General features: G+C 42.0%; 1 pseudogene; it reads left to right on the top strand.

Moving 5' to 3' along the window:
- The first annotated feature begins 2,396 nt into the window (after window positions 1-2,396).
- LOC100773628 lies at window positions 2,397-16,475 on the top strand (annotated as a pseudogene).
- Window positions 16,476-17,747: the final 1,272 nt, after the last annotated feature.

Genomic DNA, 17,747 nt, shown 5'->3' with positions numbered 1-17,747 from the left:
TCTGTAGATGTATGTGTCGTGGAGCTGATACCACCACAACCAAGTCTTAAAACACCAAATCCCTCTAAAAGGTCCATCATGCCATGCGTATCCTCAGGCCCTCTTGATGGTATGGGTTTTTCTAGAAGTTCCCATAAGTAGAATCTCAGGCATGCAGCCTTTTATACATGGATTCTTTCACTCAACATGTTTTGAGATCCAAGAATTACTATGTGTGTGAATGAAGAATCCTGTCCTTTACACTGTTCAATATACTCCATTGTATGGCTGTAAAATCCAGAGATGCTGAAGTCAGTTAATAGGGTAGAGTAGTCAGGGGAGAGAGGGAGCCAAGATGCGTTGGGTCTCTTGTGGGGATGGTAGAAATGTTCTAGAATTAGATAATGCTGATGATTATACAACATTGCAGATATAATAAGACACCAGACTAAATACTCAAAGGGTTAAAATGGTGAATTCTGTGTTATATAAATTTTATCTGAAAATTACATTTTAAGCAAAGCACTGTAAGAGTACTTACTAAACAAATCATCTTTGGAGGCCAGCTGGCCTGGATTCAAGCTGGAATTTCAGCCTCCAGAACTCGGATAAGGGAGTCTGTCGCAATTCCTTCTGAAATCCATCTCACAGAGCTGTGCAGTAAAACCTGAGAGATAGAACTGGGGTAAGCCACTTCACTTGAGGATTGACTAACAAAGGTCTAATCAGTGTTGGCTACTTGTTCAACTACCCACACCTGCCATATGCTATGCTGTTACTTGGTCCAACAGAAAGCAAACACTGTAGTCCATCAGTAAGTGATGAAACTCAACAAAAGTTAAGAAGTATACCAAGCCTAGATGTATAGACTTATAATCCCAGTTACTTGAGAAGCTGAGGCAGGAAGACCATTTGAGGCCAACATTGGCTACAGAATAAGTCTAATGAAAGACTATCATAGATATATTGAGCAACATATCAAGACGTATCAAAATGAAAAGTAAAGGCTAGGGCCTGGTACAGTGGTGCTCAGTTGTAATCACAGCTTTTAGGAGACCGAGACAGGAGGATTAGTATGAATTTGAGGCTAGCCTGGTCTACGTATTGAGTTTGAACTCAACTTGGTCTATCTAGTGAGTTCTAGGCCAGCCAGGGCTACGTAGTCCCACCTCAAAGACAAACCTAACTTGGACCTCCTTGGTTCAATCTTCTGAACTGCAAAAAAGTTAAAATAACTTGACTACTTATTGAGGGACATTCTGACTTTTTTTTTCAAAAGATACAAAGACCAAAGAAAAGGGTCCTGAATGTCCAGATCAAGGAGGCTAACAGACATGCCCCACCCCTTTTCTTTTCTACAAAGGATATTATGGAATAGAGATTAAATAGTGATATCGAACAGAATTTATTTTGTGGATTTTTTGGTTTTGCGTATGTGTGTGTGTTGCTGAGGATTGGGCTCAGGACTTCAATATACATTGAACACATGCAGTACCGCTGTTCTACATATACCCTCAGCCCCAGACCTAGAATCTGAACCCTCTATAGTCCCAGCCTTCCTTCTACATAGTGTGTGTGTGTGTGTGTGTGTGTGTGTGTGTGTGTGTGTGTGTATTAGGTGCTGCCCTTCACTACAAATAGCTGTAGCCTGAAGCCAGATCTTAGAGAACCTGGAAGGGGTCTTAAGAAACATTTCTGCATCTTTAAACTACACACACACAATTTGAGAATTTTGAGGAAGGATTTGATTCAGTTGACTGTGTGGGCAAGCTGGAGGAAGAGTTTCCTAACAGGTGAACTTGCCATCTAACTCTCGATGCCACAGGCACGTGAGAGGATATTACAGGAAAGGAGTGCCAGAAATGACAAGTTCATCAAAAGCAGGAAAAAAAATAAAACAAGAGTTGGCAGTCGTACTGTGGCATCATTTGAATGATAAAAGTTTCTTCTAATTATTATTTGCCTTGTACATTTTTAGCTTTCAGTCTTGTGAGTATAACTGAACAATGCCAAATTCTTTTCATATTTAACATTTTCAGTTTTAATTAACTGTATGGGTGTATGGCACTGAATACCTCTGGAGTTGGAGTTGCAGGTGGTTGTGAACCCTGACACGGGTGCTGAGGTTTACACTTGGGTCCTCTCCAAAAGCAGTCAGTCCACCTTCTTATCTGCTCAACCATGTTATCAGCCCTATCTGCTTCATATTTTTCAAACATTATTCTTGAATAGATACTTGAGGAAAATAATCAGTTTTACATAGGATCCAAATCAGTATTTAGAAGCCCCAGGATAATGTAATGTCACTTTCAGAGCTGGGAGTTGGGCTCACCAGATGGGTGCTGATGAGGAGGATGTACAGGCATTTGAGTAGATGGTGCCTTCATCTCCTCGTGAAAGATTTGGAGGGATGAGGAATGGGTCTACGACTCAGTCTCCTTCAAAGTGGTGACCTGCAGAACCCTCACGTCCCTGAGGCTTCCCGGACACAACCACCACCACCCCGAGATTTTCCTGTCCCTTTATCTTTGTAAGTGCTGACTGTCACCTGTCGACCTTTACCTCTTCTCCTTTTAAATGATTGATTTTGGTTTCCCGGGTACTTCGAACCAGTTGCATCTAGAGGCTGCCTGGGAACTCCCCTTTTCTTCCTTGCCTCTGGTTGCTACTGCCTTCACCATCCAGGAAACTTCCTGGGCAGGGTACACATCTTCAATAATGAAGTAAAAGAACAACTCTAGGCACCCTCCTACAGCAGCCTAAAAGCTGGTTCCCAAGTCATCTCCTACCTGATTCAACAGTATCACTGGTCCTCTTTTAAAAAGATGCCCTTGGGGTCTGGGGAGATGGTTCAGTGGGCAAAGCACTTGAGCATGAGGCCCATGTAATACCCGATACAACGATACACCTCCGTAATCCCAGCACCCCTCCAGTGAGATGGAAGGGGGGTGGAAGAATCCCCACCCTTTCATGGGCCATTTAGCCTAACTATAAAGTGATAAACAAGAGACCCTGTCTCAAATAGGGTAGGTGAGGCACCTGTGGTTGTACTGTCTCTGCAATCACCATGACACGTGTGTCCTGACTCATATACATGAAAACACATTATTACCCCCCCTTTTTTGTTTTAGAAAGAAAGATGCTGTAGGCAAATTCTTCTCTGAGGCCTGGCCCTCCTTGCTCAGCAGTCAGGCAAGTAGCATTGCCTGAGAATTGTGAAGTTCATTGGAACTTGCTTGAACTTGCCCAAAGCTATACCAGTTAGTTAGAATGTGGTCAAGACTACAGTTAACCACAGTCCACTAAAGCTCTTTGGAAGATATTCTCTCCTCATTGCTGTCCTGGGAAGGGAAACTTCAAACAGGATTCTTCAGCCAAGGCTAAGAACCAGTGGGCAGTCACTAGCCTACTAGGGTCTGGGATGAGGCAGTGTGCCTCCCTCCCCTCCCCATCTTTCCAAATATCATTTGTTCACAGAACAGGGTCTGCCTCCTCCCAGTGACTCCATCTCACTGATCTCATCCAAGCAGCCACGAGCCTGTGACATTTACTGTCGTGTGTGTTTACATTCCATTTAATTAGGAAACAGTAGCACAACATCTTTGGAATATAAACAATCTTTCAAATGGACGAGGAATTAACAATCCTGGCTCTGTGTAGCTCTTTGCTCCTGGGCAAGTTACTAGACATATCCCGAACCTCAGTTAAATCATCTACATAAGCTTACATCCAATAACAATCTACCCAGAGTCCACCATTTGTCAGGCACTGCCCTGGATGGCAATATACTGATATACAAGACAAATTCCTTGCCCTTAAGGAGCTTACATTCTAGTGGTTGATACACGTGATCAACATGGGGTGTTTAATTAAGCTGCTCCTATTTTTCTTCAAAAGATCACAGCGTATAATGAGGTTGGGAGAAGTCAGGTACAGTTTTACACTGGACAATCAGGAGGTTCTCTGAAGTGCTGGTATTTGGGCAGGAACCTGAATGATGTAAAGAAGTAAGCTATGAACTGGGCATGGTGGCGCGTGCCTTTATTCCCGGCACTTGGTGGATGTAGGGAGGCAGATCTGTGGGAGTTCAAGGCTACTCTGGCCCGTACACCAAGCTCCAGGCTAGGCAAAGCTACATAGTGAAACCCTGTCTCAAAACAAGGCAAGACAAAAACCCAGCAAATAATAGTAATACTAAAGCAAGAAGTGAGCGGTGCACAAATATGAGAAGAGTAGATATGAAGACCCCGAAGCGGAAGGAAGTTCAGTGTATGCATAGAACAGTCCAAAGGTCAACCCAAGGCAAGGCAAGAAAACCGAATCTCCAAATGAAACTAGAGAGAGATGGTGTCTGAAGAGACTTGGAAAGTGTAAACGTACCAGAAATGACAACTCTGAAAGGGTTTCCGTTTTCCTACTGAAGCTTCATGCTCTTGCTTTGATTTGTTTGTTTGTTTATTTGTTTGTTTTGAGAAAATGTCTCCCTTTTTGCCTACACAGGCTGTGAACTTCTGGACTCAAGTGACCCTCCTGCCACACCCTCCCAAGTATCTGGGATTACAGATACATGCCACTGAGACTGACCGAATGGTCTCTGAGTACATTCATTTATTGAACAAATATGTACCGAGTGCCACCAGGTGCTGGGCACTGTGCTACAAGATAAATATGTAGTGGTGACTAATATGGGTGTGAACAGGGTGAGGTGACATGATAGGAAACGGCTAAGGCCATCTGTTGCATCTATATAAGCTGGATCTTGTGGCCCCCTTGCCATTCTATAGCATAACACTACCTCCAAAAGTGCCCCATGAGTCATTGCTTGAACATCAGGAGATGGAAAATTGACAAGCAGGGCATTAAGGTGACTGGATTTGGAATCTGCTAAGAGACACACCTCAGAACTTGTTTGTGAGGGTGTCTCCAGAGAGGTTAACTGAGTCGGAGGAAAACCCACCCTGAATATGGGTGGCACAATCCTATGGGCTGGGTCCGAAATCTGAATAAAACGGAAGGAGTAAGGGGAAGTGTCGGAACACCTGTGTTTGTCTCTGTGCTTCCTGATTGCAGACACAATGCAAGCAGTCCACTGGCATACCTCCTGCCACAGGGAGCCACTCTCACTGCCACTTCTCCCTGGTTGTTAGGAACAGTACCCTCAAAGTATGAGCCAGATAAACCTTCCTTCAATGGCTTTTGTCAGATACTTTGTCACAGCACTGAGAAAAGTAAGTGATACACCGGGTAGATGCAGACCTAAGGAAGCCCAACATGATTTAGCATGGACCTTAACACAGAAAACGCCTGATAGAGAAAACTTTATTATACAACATTGATCCAAAAGGCTTAGGGAATACAAGCTATCACTTAATACTATAGCTCTAAAATATAAACCAACAGTGGGTAGAAGAGTGGATTGTCATTAGTTTAATGAAGTCTCTTGGGAAAATGGTAGATCAGTAGCTCTCTTGGCACAGCTGAGTGTGACAGTTACACAGAATCTGATGGGCAAACACTTTGGTGTGGGTCTGTGTGTACATTTTTTCAAGATATAGTCTCATTAAACAGCAGAGGCTGGCTTTAGACTCAACCATTCTGCCTCAGTCCCCCAAGTGCTAGGATTACAGATATGTGTTACCCAATAGTCTTTTAAAATGTAGATAGTAATAACTAATTTCAGTCTAATAGTGAGCTTTATGCCCCCCCCAATGAATATATTCCCTCTTTTCGAGATCACATGGATTGGGACTTCAGAATGTGACTCACTTGGTAGAGTACTGGTTTTGTCAGGCAGGAGACCCTGGGTTGGATCTCCAGCACCACAGAAACTAGGTATGTTATAAGCCTAGAACTTGGGAGGTGGAGGTAGGAAGATGAGGAATTCGAGGGAGGTGAGCCTGGAATACAAGAGGCTCAAAAACAAGCAAGCAAGCACACAAGAAAGAACACATGGACCTCCAAGCAGTGGTGGCACACACACCTTTAATCCCAGCACTCGTGAGGCAGAGGCAGGCAGATCTCTGTGAGTTTGAGACCAGCCAAGAGTGAGTTCCAGGATAGCTAAGGCTACACAGAGAAACCCTCTCAGGAAAAATCAGGGGGAAAAAAGGACCAACCACAATGTTCAGTCAGTCACATCTGGTTATTTATTGAAATAAATGTCAAAGTATTTATATCATATAGCCTATATTCACTGGCCACAATGCAATAAATTTAAAAACCAATTAAAAACGAATAGTTTAAATTTCCTTGAAGTTTAAGAATGTAAGGAATACTATTCTTTTAGGTTCTCTCTCTCTCTCTCTCTCTCTCTCTCTCTCTCTCTCTCTGTGTGTGTGTGTGTGTGTGTGTGTGTGTGTGTGTGTGTGTATGTATGACTGTGGGTGCTAGTGGAGGCTAGAAGAGACTATCAGATCCCCTAGACCTGGAGTTACAGGTGGCTGTGAGTAGCCCCACTGGAAGCTGGGAACCAAGATCCCCACAAAAGGAGTAAATTCCCTAACTGTCCTGAGTCCTACTACTTAGCTTTGAAATAAGTTGAGCTGAGGACATAGCTCAGTAGTATAGTACTTGCTTAGCATGTGTGTGAGACCATAGATCCAATCCCCAGCACTGGGGCAAAGAGAAAGGAAGGGAGGGAGGGAGGGAAGGAAATAAATAAAGTGTGCTTGGGCATGGTGGTACACAACTGTAATCCCAACTCTTAGAAAAATCTGAGACAGGAACATCAAAAGGTTTAAGTCTGTCTGAACTTAACATGACCAGGAAGGGTGGTGATTGTAATCAATAAATTACAATTAAAAAAATCTTACTATGAAAACTCCATTGTTTGAAGTAGTACTGTAAGATTTATCATGTCATATTCTTTTTGTACGTAACAAGAAAAATCAAATAAGAAAGTATTCAGTACAAAAACCAGGAAGAAAAAAATTAGAAAGTAAATAATAAAGATGAGAGTAGAGAAAAATCAACAAATCAGAACAGAATCAAAGATTTAATGAACAAACTATTAAAATATTTGTAGTGTCCAGAAGATAACGAGAGGTAGGAAGCTGTACAAACAGAGCACAAAGTAAAAGAAAGAAAAAAATCTATAGACAAAATTTCCATTTTTAATATATTAGAAGCTGGATTCTTATTATTTGAAGAGGGGGCTGGAGAGATGGCCTAGTAATTAAGAGCACTGGCTGTTCTTCCAGAGGATCCAGGTTCAATTCCCAGCATTCACATGGTAGCTCACAATGGTCTGTAACTTAATTTCCAAGGGATCCAAAACCATCTAATGAACCTCCACACTGGGCACACAGGAGGTATACAAACTTACATGCAGGCAAAATACATATACACTTATAAAACAATTTTATAGAATACAAAGGAAAGAACTACACAGCTAGAAAATTTTAAAATATGATATAGAAGTCATCAAAAGGGCTCAGCTGTAAAGGCAGTTTGCTGCCAAACCTGACAACCTGTGTTTGATTCCCAGAATCCACTTGGTGTAAGAAGAGAACCAACTCCCACACGTTGAACTCTGTTCTCTACATGTGTGTCATGTTGCAATGCACACACACACACACACACACACACACACACACACACACACACACACACACACGCACGCACGCACACACACACACACACAATAAATCAATAAATATGTCACAAATAAATAAGCAAATATGGCACAATATGGATGAGATCTATCCCCAGAACCCACAAATGGGAAAAAAAAGCTGGCTATATAATAGCTGACACACTTGCAATCTCATCACTGGGGAGGCAGAGCCAGGCAGATCCCTGGAGTTACTAGCCAATGGGAGAGTTACTAGCCTAATTGGTGAGTTACTAGCCAAATTGGTGAGTTACTAACCAATGGGAGATATTGTCTTAGAAAAATAAGATGAATAGCACCTGAGGAATAACACCCAAGGTGTCCTTTTACCCCTCCCCCACATGCACCTGCCCACACAAATGCACTCATGTGAACATGTATGCACATGCATATGCACAAATAGGCATACCACAGACATGACACACAAATAATAGTGGAAGGAGCCAGGTGTAGCAGAGCAAACCACTGGTGTCAGCGTTTACTCAGAAGGCAAAGGCAGGAGGATTTCGAGTTTGAAGCCAGCATGGACTACAGAGTGAGTTTTAGGCCAGGCCAAGTCAGACAGCCATGGTTTATGCCCCAAGTCCATTTAAATAATACTTCAGGACATAACTTACTAGGGTGCCAAGTGAGATGCTGTTTCAAAACAAGGTAATGATAACAACAGGAGATTGAATCATTAAAATGTTTAATAGATTACTGTGAAGAGGAAGGGATAAGTTATGTGCTCTTGTTCAATAGAGCTTACCATAGAACTATATACATGTGTTACATAATTACAGATCAGAATTACACTTAAACCAAACAGCAAGCCCTCTAGAGGGAAAACAGAACAAGATAAATGTAACCTAACTGCATCAAGTTGTTGGACCCAGAAGGGAGTATTCCAAAGAACTTTAAATAAAAGTTTGAATGATGTGTGTGTGTGTGTGTGTGTGTGTGTGTGTGTGTGTGTGAGAGAGAGAGAGAGAGAGAGAGAGAGAGACAGAGAGAGACAGAGAGAGACAGAGAGAGAGAGAGAGAGAGAGAGAGAGAGAGAGAGAGAGAGAGATGGAGTGTTAGAGTGTAAATTTGTCACAGGAGAGGACCTGAGTTTGATCTGTAATGCTGAAAACTAGAATTAAAATTAGTAATTTTATTCTACATCCCTAGGACATACTCAAGAACAACTCAAATGACTCAAATGAATTGCAACACACACACACAGAGAGAGAGAGAGAGAGAGAGAGAGAGAGAGAGAGAGAGAGAGAGCACTTAAACAGAAACACATACACATAAATAAATTAATTGAAAAAATACCTCCACCCTTGGCAATAGGGAAGCAGTTATTCTGAAATGTGGTCCCTAACTCCAGGCATCACATCTGACCCTGTGGGTTAGTAAAACTCTATATGAAAGTTCTAAAGGGCAGAGCATTGCTAAGGGGGTGAGACTGTCTTTCAAATATAGTGACTTGGTGGCAGCTGCAACCCAATGACAGCTCTGCCCAGGTTGACAGATTGATTATATTGTCTCTTTTCCTAAGCAATAAAACTCATACATGCATTCTGACCTCTGTTGACCTGTCTCTGGCCTTATAAATGTCTTTCCTAGCAAGCAAGTCTGCATCAGAAGTTTTGAGAGGTTAAGTGTCCTTAACAGTGACTAGGTCACCCATATCACAGGATTGAGACCAAATACACAGCACATCACAACCTCAGGCAGCAGGGTTGGGAGAGAGAAACAATCATTTATTAAAGGAACAGAATCAGATCTTAAGAGGCAACCCACCTTGCCTGGCTGGGTTGCAGACCTTAGAGAAACACCAATGAATTTAAACACAAAGACAGACTGCCTCTTAGGAGTGCCTGGGACTACAGCCCTTGCCTTAAATCATCAATGCCCCAGGTGTTCACCCAGGTGCCATCCTGCCAGTATTGACACATGAACAGAGAGCTTTGCTGTTGTGCATACCACAAACCTTAAGTCCAGAGAGAAAACCATTCAGTGGGGATCAAGTGGTTTGCTTCTTGAAGTGAGCTATTTCTTGCCACAGTGTAAGTGTGTTCATGTGCTAAATGTGTGTGTTTGTGTGTGCATGTCCACATGTGTGCACGTTTGCATGTGAGGCCCAAGTTTAATATCAGATGTCTTTCTCAATTGCTCCCTACCTTATTGTTGGGTCTCTTATACATTTGATAGGTTGGCTGGCCAATGAGTTCCAGGAATTTACCTGTCTCTGCCTCCCCAGGAAGATACCACACACAGTTTTTTTTGTTTGTTTTTTTTTTGTTTGTTTGTTTTTTTTAAGGGGGGCAGCACAGAGCCAAACTTAGGTCCTCATGCTTGTGTGGCAGGCATTTTACCTACTAAGCCATCTCCCCCTGTCAATCTTGATTGTCAACTTGACTGGTTTTGGCATCACTTAGGAGACACACCTTTGGGCTTGTTTGAGTTCAGTTTTAGAAAGTTTTAACTGAAGACAAAAGACCCACTGTGAGTGTTGGCAGCATCATTTTAGGCTGAACATTAAGGTCCCACACTGAATTTAAGGAAGGAAGTGAGCTGAGCACCAGCTCAGGGAGGAGCCCAGAGAGGAGGAATAGAGTCAGCCTTTCAAAGAAATGGGTTCTCCTAGGGAGGAAGTCAGCTTTAGCAACACCCTGACTTTAGCCCGGTGAAACTTCTTTGGGCTTTGGTCTCTAGAACAATAAGATCATGAATTAAATAAATCCCTATTGTTTTCAGTCCTTGAATTTGTGGTAATTAGTGGCAGTGGCTATGGGATAGCTGTTATTGCTTCCACAGGCCTGAGCTGGGAGCCTTTATTTTTAACTCCATCCAAATTCTTCACCACTAATTTTCTGATAAGACACTACTATTCCCCCATCTACTTCAAGAGTAGAGACTTAACAGAAAGTTGGCCAAATCTAGCAATCCATTGCCCCAGTGCTTCCACTTAGGCTGGTGCTGGCCAGTCACAAATCCTTCTCTGGGAACTTTTTTGTTTTGTTTGTTTGTTTTGGTTTTTGTTTTTTTGAGACAGGGTTTCTCTGTATTGCTTTGGAGGTTGTCCTGGTACTCACTCTGTAGACCAGGCTGGCCTCGAACTCACAGAGATCCACCTGCCTCTGCCTCCTGAGTGCTGGGATTAAAGGCATGCACCACCAATGCCTGGCTCTTCTCTGGGAATTTATACAAGGAAGCCAGAAGAGCGTTGGTCCTTTATGCTGGGGTTTGGTTGAAGATTCAAAGTTGAAAACTAAGAGGGATAAGCATCAGCCTGCATGGCTAGCAGATATCTCTCAGTAGATGGAGAAAGAAAATAGAACAGAAAAAGTTGACTACCAGGAGAGAGGGAATCATGCTCCTTTGAGCCTCTGGATCCCATTGTAATATAGACAGAGACTTTTATAATTATCTTTTTGAGCTGTCACCTGCAATGATTGGGGAATGGGTCCTTTTGTTCATCTGGCTTTCTCTTCATTTCTATGTCCAACCCTTGACTGTTTCTGCCTTGTCTACATGAGTTTATCTAAGTCATATGATAACATATACAAATTATGGAGATATTTTAGTCATTCTGTGTCTTTACCTTACACTAACTCCTTTAAAAAAACAACCAGTTCCTACGTCAAACATATGGAGTCAGTTCCCAAAACTCTGTTCTAGCTAAATCTTCTATTTGTTTATTTATTTATTTATTTCAAAAATTTATTCTTACTTTGACAAGTTCATACATGTATACATTGTATACTGACATATCCACCCTCTGATCCCCCTACCCATTCCTTTGCTCCCTCAGACATGTCCCCGTCCCCTGACACTTTAATGACCTGCTCATTTTTTAAAAATAACCCATGGACTCCAGTTAGTGCTTCTTGCATGAGTATGAACCTATGAGACTCTCCCTTTTCTGGCCCCTGTCCCTCCCCTCTATTTAACGACAAAGAATTCTGATGAAAATTGCAACCAATGCAAAAAAAAAAAAAAAAAAAAAAAAAAACCTGTAAGACTGCTTTTCTTCAAAGTTCCACTCAAAGAATTACTTCTGCTCTACCTCATGTGAGATTTTTTTTTTCTGAGACAGGGCCTCACTATGTAGCCCCAGCTGGTCTGTAATTCACAGAGATCTACCTGCCTCTGCCTTCAGAGTGCTGGGATCCAAGGTATGTATACCACGTCTGGTTTTATAGTCACCTTTAACTTGAAGTAAGGCACAAAGTGGTTGAGTATTAACAAGAAGGTTGTGTGCCACTATCCTAGTTACTTCAGCAATGATTCTCCATTTTTATTTTTTACATTTTATGTATTTTCTTTGTTAGGGGTATATGTGTATGTATGTCAGTTTTCGTGTGGCAATCAGAGGACGATTTGTGAGAACTTGTCCTCTCTTTCCACCATTCAGGTCTGGGAATCAAACTCAGGCTCCACAATAGGTAGTTTACCGGATAAGCCATCTCATCCACCCCCAGCTATGATTCCTACTTGCCTTTCATTCTAAAGTTTCTTAGTTACAGAACATGCAGGTAAAAGCTACTGCCTAAAACCATGCACGCACTGTAAATCCTTATTGCTGTGGGGGATGGGGCTATCGTATTTACAAGGTGAGACCAACCACACACTTTGCTAAAGGATGCCAACAGACTACCATTGACAAATATTTCCCACTCTTTCCTAGAACTGGGCTGTTAAACAAGGTGAGAAGGCTGTGGGTGTTGCTTAGCAGTATAGAGCTTGTCTGACATACATGTTGCCTTGGGTTCAATTTCCAGCTCTTGCCAAATTAAAAAGTCAAGGTGGCTCTGTAGGTGACAGTGCTCAATCTAATGACCTGAGCTCAATCCCCAGGACCCACTTAATGGAAGGTGAGAGCTGACTCATAAAAGTTGTTCTCAGAGTTCCACAGACACATAGACACACAGACACACACATGCACACACACACACACACACACACACACACACACACACACACACACAGGTACACACATCCATGCATACATACATTCATACATACACATATAATTAAAGATATACTTTTAAATTAATTAATATTAAAATGCAAAAAATGATAGGAAAAAGGGGGAATTCTTACCATTAACCTCTATAAAGCAGAGTAAGCTGTTGATGAGCAGCAGGAGACCTAGTTTGGTGTTAACTGTACCATTTATTACCATTTGATAAACTCAGGTGATTCAGTTAACACCTCTTCATTTTAATGTCTTCATCTGTACAATGGAACCCATGATGCACACCTTCTTGTCTTGTTGGCTGAGTGCTTGGAAGAATTCAGCAAAATGGAATACCTGAAAGGTTTTATTTATTATGCACTGTACAGATCGTCAGGTGAGGTTAGGACTGGAGGTCTTTATTCAAACCTGAGACTGTGGGATCACAGCTATTCTACTTACCATGATCCAGAAAGATAATTGCACTGGATAAACCAATTTATTTTATATATGTCATGAACTGAGAGTTATTCAAGCCCACATATAGAGTAGTATCAAACCTGGAACATAAGTGAGGATGCTACTGTGTGCAAATGGTTAAAGATTCAACGAATGAATGCACACAATAATCTAAACATGCTACAAGTCTCTGCCAAGCATGCCTAAAATGGTCTTCAGCAGATGCTTCCGAATTACAGCTTTTGAACAAGACAAAAAGCCCAATGGATTTCTATCAGAGATCTCTAACTTCCTCCACCCCCACAACTGTCTTTACTTAGTACTAAACTTAGAGCAGATGGAGAAAGCAGCAAATAAGACAATGCCTGCATCTGCTAATAAATTAATACTGCTGAATTCAGCAAGGAGAAAGCTTCAACATGTTAGCAGAGCTGTGAATGATGCATGCAAGTGTTCCTGCTTTTGAGGAATTCATCATTTATATAATTTAGACATGACGCCATTTAGTAACACTTCCTAGGTACTGTGTGCTTGGCACTATTGTGAATGTTTTAGTCTTATCAACTCATCTAATCTTTTTAATGGCCATGGGAAATAGAAATTATCCATTTTCAGAGAGGTTCAGTGACTTGGTCCAAGGGCACATGGCTAAGTAGCTGAATGGAGATTTCGATGTCCATGTGCCTAAACATGATGCTAAATCAGTCTTCTAGAAAGACACAGGAAAGAATAGAATACCTTTTGACTTCAGTCATACTTACTATGTGTTGTGGATATTAAAAGATTAATTTTATTCTTAATTATGTGTATGTGTGTGTACATGTTAGTGCAGATGTGTCTATGAAGGCCAGAAGAGGTCATTGGATCTCCTAAGCTGGAATTATAGGCAGTTGTGAAGCACAACTGTCCCCATTATCCTCTCTCATCCCCTGCCTCCCTGATACCAGAACTTTTCTTCCTCAGAAATTCTCTCACTTTAATGTATTTTGTGTGTGCATGACTAACCAAGTTTAATTAGGGCTGTTTGCATGAGCATTGATGGGAAATTATTTATTGGATGGAACATGGGTGGCCTTGAACTCACAGAGATGCATCTGCCTCTGTCTCCTGAGCCATGGGATTCAAGGTATGTGCCACCACTGCCCAGCTTTTATATCTGTGGCTAGCTTTGCATTATGATCTTCAGTGGCTTTATTAGATCATAAATAATATATCATCACATCTGGTTGATTGCCTCAAGACATATCAGAAGGCTAGAACCTAAATTTTGAAGAGTCCAGAAAATGATCGTGACTTGTTTTCTCCTTTCATTAATGCTCAAATTCATCAGACTCTGTGTTGGTTGTAGATGAGTTTGGTCACATGCATACCATCTAGTCAGGATTGTTTCTTTCTGGTGAGTTCAGCATGTGTCAGCAGAAGATTTGGACAGAGTAGTGACATGACCTGAACCATATCTTTCAAGGACTCCATCTCATCTTTATTGTGTAAAGCAATACTGTCCTTTTGAGATTCACATGGTAATTGGGAATTTTTTTGTAGATGCACTAGTACTAAAAAAGCTGGGTGAATTATACAATAATCTAAACAGTTGGGAGGCTGAGGCAGTATAATCACAAGTTAAGACAAGCCTGGTTTCCATAGTAAGTCCCTGTCTCAAATACAACAAAACTTTACAAAGACAGGTGAACTCAATAGTTGTGTGTGTGTGTGTGTGTGTGTGTGTGTGTGTGTGTGTGTTGTGTGTGTGTGTGTGTTTGAATGCATGCACCCATATGCATTCAAGGAGGTGTCTTCCTTCCTCTCTCACTTTACACCTTAGTCCCTTGAGACAGGGAAGCTCACCATTCCACTGATCAGAGAGCTTCCAGGATCTACTTGCTCCCAACAATAGGGAGGCATGCCTGGCTTTTACATGGATGCTGGAGAACAGCCATCATCCTTCCCCACTGGGCCATATTCCTAAACCCGAGGTCAATATTAATACTTAACATATGTTAATTAATACTTAACATAACCTAATATGGCTGAGAGACCATTTTAACATACAGTCAATATAAAAATTGAATTATGCTACTTTTCATAATGTCTTGGAAATCCAGCGACTATTTCCTACTTCCAGAATATCTTGATGGGGACCAGCAATAGCTCAAGTACTGAGTAGCCATATGTGTGGCTGGGGACACAGTACACCTGACTCCCCAGATAGGGGGTTGTAGGTGCTATCTCCCCCATACTCCAGGCTGGTAGAACTCCGGGAGGCAGCTTCCAGCACTCCCTGAGAATGATCAGGTAATACCTCAGGCTCCAAGTTGACAATGGTGGATCTGTATACAGAACTTTCTGTCCTAAGCACTTGTCATTCAGTCACCATGACAACATACTCATTAGAATCCTGCTGCTACCCCACATTGATGGAAGGAGGAACTTAGCTGCAGGAGAGATGAAGTAATTTCTCCAAAGCCACACCACAGACTTGTGTCAGTGCCTATGATTTCATCTGTTACACCAGTGACCCTTAAAATTCTTTTGTTCATATGCCCTCTGAAAGCTTTTGAAAATGTAGGCTTCACTTTTCACTCTAAGTCATAGCTCTTGCAAATGGGGCTTTTCCCTGTACGTTATAAATAAACGCTATTTCCTACATGTTAACTATGTTCCACAACCCGGATAAGCTCATTTATTGGGTTATCTGTTTAGCTCTTTTGGACTTCCTACCCATGTGATTATGTCACCTGCCAACAATGACCATTTTATCCCTTTCTTTTTAGTTCTTACATATTTAATTATTTATATGTCATGCTTTATTGTACTAGCTATGACATTTTAGCAACTATGCTATGGTGCACATCCAGGACTCGGCAGCCACCAAAAGAAGAAAGCTGCCCTACTTAGAGACGTGAACCAGGTGGGACTCCCTAAGAGCTGCTTGTGGCATGGTTTCTAGTATTGGCAGTAGGTGGTACTAAGCATGTCTGCAGGCCCAGCTGCAGAGTGTGTGCCATGGGGATTTCCAGAGACCCTGTCTCAGAGTTTTTTGTGCAGCGTGTATACCAGCCTTTCCTCCTCACTTGGAATGGACAGTGTGCCTGCAGCACCTACAGAACCATCTACCAGACTATCTATCTTCACAGCCCTGGGCGACTCCCTCCAGGCCTTATTATGCTTGCTGCTCTGGTTAGAAGAGGACCAGAGGGCACCTCAGGATCCTCTTGTAGAGCAGCAATATGCCAGCCTCCATGTGGGAATGGAGGGATTTACATCTTCTCAGGACACTGCTGCTGCCTGTGTGATGGCAGGGAGACACTTGCCAACCAGATGTGGATTAATGCAATACTGAAGAGGCCAGCTGTTTCCAGGGCTGTGTCAATACTGTGGACAGTTACTGGTACCAGTGTTGGGCGGGGGCAAAGCCCATGTGCAGATGGGATGCTCCACCTGCCCAAAGGGGGCCGGCTCCCTGGTGGCCCCAAACCTCACAATAGTAGTGGATAGCATGGGAGTTGGTGCACAGGCTGCAGTCCCAGGTTGATGTGCTGGAGCAGAAACTGCACAGCAAAGAAAACCAGCAACAAAAACAGACCCAAACAACTCCTTCCAGCTGCTGGTTCAACGAGTGAGCTGGTCTCATTGGAGGAGCAGCCGGGGTCCTGCTCTTGCAAAAATGATCTGTGAGAGCATCTCACCCACCATTTTGGACTAAGCTGTTGCCCTACACCTCTTCCAGCAGGAGTTCTGGCGCTTTCTGGCAGTATCTGTGAGCAGAAGACCCTGCTTGTCTGTCCCTCTTTCTCAGGAGTTTCCTAGGGCTTGGGCACGAGGAAGTAGGGTTGTGTGTGACTCTCGAAGTGGAACTTTCAAGGAAAGGTAGGAGAGCTCCCTGCCCAGAATTGAGGAGGGGATTGTCACCATGTTTGTCATAACAAAGCTGGGACAAAAATAAACAAAAGCCCAAAATCTATACTATGGATATGGTACCAAGTAGATAACCTTAAATGCTTAGAGACAAAACTTTTATTACTAGATACAACATTTACTGTATTTTTCAGATATTACTGATTAGAATAAAGGCATTCCCTAGTCTTAAATTGATCAGAATTATTACTATTGTAAATGAATGTTAAGTTTTATACAAAAATTTCTCTGTCTGAGAGATCATCTTACCACTCTCCCACTTTTATTGACGTGAATACCGGTGATTTTCCAATGCTAACAAACTTCGCATTCCCGGAATGAACTTCCCTTATAAAGATGGCTTTTTAATATATGTCACTGGATTCAATTAGCTAATTGTTTTCTTCAGGGTTTTATGGGGAAATTAACATGTAATTGTCATTTCTTTTAATGTCCTTCCATCTAGATTACACTGACCTCATAAAATGAGCTGGGACAAGTTCTCTCTCTCTTTTTTCCTTCTAGAAGTGTCTGTGGACGAAAGGTGTTTTTCTTTAGAATAATTCACTAATGGAGACCAGCAAAAACTGCAAGATTTTTAGCCATAAATTAGACTTTTTAAAAATATTCTCAAGAATTCTTTGAAAAGTTCATACATGTATTTTCAACTTTTTAAAGAAAAAGTGATGTGTAAGTTCTGGCAAACTGTGCTTTGGGTTATTCTCTTCCTTCCTTTCTTTTCTTTTTTAACTTTTGAGACAGGGTCTCACTATGTCAGCATAGCTAGCCTCAAACTCCTACATTCTAGACCTTCCCCAAGTAGCTGGGACTACAGGCAAATAAAACCAATCTGTCTAACTGTTGGGGAGGGGA

This window comes from Cricetulus griseus, chromosome 2 (assembly GCF_003668045.3).
Source record: "Cricetulus griseus strain 17A/GY chromosome 2, alternate assembly CriGri-PICRH-1.0, whole genome shotgun sequence".
Classification (NCBI taxonomy): Eukaryota; Metazoa; Chordata; class Mammalia; order Rodentia; family Cricetidae; genus Cricetulus; species Cricetulus griseus.
This window is presented reverse-complemented; position numbering and strand designations above follow the sequence as displayed.